This window comes from Sapajus apella, unplaced genomic scaffold (genome assembly GCF_009761245.1).
Source record: "Sapajus apella isolate SASKATOON/1434 unplaced genomic scaffold, GSC_monkey_1.0 scaffold10, whole genome shotgun sequence".
Classification (NCBI taxonomy): domain Eukaryota; kingdom Metazoa; phylum Chordata; class Mammalia; order Primates; family Cebidae; genus Sapajus; species Sapajus apella.
The window spans coordinates 12,122,519-12,124,513 of NW_022436950.1; the positions used below are offsets into that span (position 1 = coordinate 12,122,519).

The window sequence follows — 1,995 nt, forward strand, 5'->3', positions numbered from 1 at the left end:
GGTTCAAGCTCTTCTTGTGTCTCAGCCTTTTGAGTAGCTGGCATTACAGGCATGCGACACCACGCCTGGCTAATTACGCATTTTTAGTAGAGATGGGGTTTCTCCATGTTGACCAGGCTGGTCTCGAATACCTGACTGCAAGTAATCTGCCCACCTCTGCCTGCTGAAGTGCTGGGGTTGCAGGCGTGAGCCACTGCGCCTGGCCTAATTTGTGATTCTCATATGAAAAGATATTTACTTTGCATATTTTATTATATAAAAACGGGTCAGTCTAACTAAATATTAATCAAAGCAGTTATCTGGTACTAATTTATTCCCTGATGGAGTGCAAGCTCCATGGGTGCCCTCATTGTCTAGTTTGTTTGCTGTTATGCCTCTGGCGTTTCCTCTAGTTCTTGCTTTATGTAGGCACTTGGTTAATATGTCTTCCAAATAAATAAATAAATACAATGTGAAAAGAAAACTTTGAGCTATTGAAATTTTTTTAATTTAATCATTGCATTGTTATACAGGCACAACCTAATTTTTTTATGCTATGTCAGATGTTCCTATTACTTTCCTTTAAGTCATAGAGTAAATCGGGAAATGCTAATCTCATACTTCCGTAATACACAACATATAATTGATCAAATAAAACTTCAAGGTAGTTCTATTTTTTAAGTTACAGACAATCTCCCAGAGAGGCTCATCTGTATTTAGTGCTAAATGCCAAATAGAAGAACATAAGTACAAAAATCATTTTTCTAAGAACTTGCTAGTCCTAGGCAAAGTTCTCTGCATGGTAGCTTAATTTCTCCACAGTGACCAAGTGGAGGCCACGTGAAATAACCCAGTGGGAGCTTCAAGATAAGATTTTAGAGGCAGTTCTCATGGAGGCAGCTGTCTCAAGGCTGGGAAGCATTGAGCCACATGTCATGCCCTGCACTGCCCAGACTAGTGAACAATACAGTCAGGATGGCTAAAGGTGACCCCAAGAAACCAAAGGGCAAGGTGTCTGCTTATGTCTTCTTTGTGCAGATGTGCAGAGAAGAACATAAGAAGAAAAACCCAGAGGTCCCTGTCAATTTTGCAGAATTTTCCAAGAAATGCTCTGAGAGGTGGAAGACAATGTCCAGGAAAGAGAAATCTAAACTTGATGAAATGATAAAGGCGGATAAAGTGCACTATCATCAGGAAATGAAGGATTCTGGACCAGCTACAGGAGGCAAGAAGAAGGATCCTAATGCCCCCAAAAGGCCACCATCTGGATTCTTCCTGTTCTGTTCAGAATTCCGCCCTGAGATCAAATCCACAAACCCTGGCATCTCTATTGGAGACGTGGCAAAAAGCTGGGTGAGAGGAGGAATAACCTAAATGACAGCAAAAAGCAGCCTTACATCACTAAGGCGGCAAAGCTGAAGGAGAGGTATGAGGAGGATTGTGCTGAGTATAAGTCGAAAGGAAAGTTTGACGGTGCAAAGGGTCCTGCTAAAGTTGTCAGAAAAAGGTAGAAGAGGAAGATGAAGAAGATGAGGAGGACGCAAAGGAGGAGGGGGAGGAGAAGGAGGAGGATAAATAAAAAAACTATTCATCTGTCTCTTTGTGAACACTTAGGGGAGCGTAGTAATTGACACATCTCTTATTTGAGAAGTGTCTGTTTCCCTCATTAGTTTAATTATAAAATTTGATCACGAGCATACTGTAGTCTTTCAAAGTGCTCTAGAGATTGGCAGTGGGTTACATAAAGTGGCCATGGGTGTCTGAAGCATCCTGAAGCTGTATCAAAGTTGTACATTTTCCAAACATTTTTAAAGGAAAAGGCACTCTCGTGTTCTCCTCACTCTGTCAACTTTGCTGTTGGTGTGGCAAGGCATTTAAGGATGTTTCTGGCATTTTTTTTTTTATTATTTGTAAGGTGGTGTTAACTATATGGTTATTGGCTAGAAATCCTGAGTTATCAACTGTATATATCTACAGTTTATAAAAATAACAAAAAACCAAGAAAAAAAAAGATAA

The 1,995-nt window shown here is 40.3% G+C and overlaps 1 pseudogene; it reads left to right on the top strand.

The window, feature by feature from the left end:
• Positions 1-911: 911 nt before the first annotated feature.
• LOC116551703 lies at positions 912-1,558 on the top strand (annotated as a pseudogene).
• Positions 1,559-1,995: the final 437 nt, after the last annotated feature.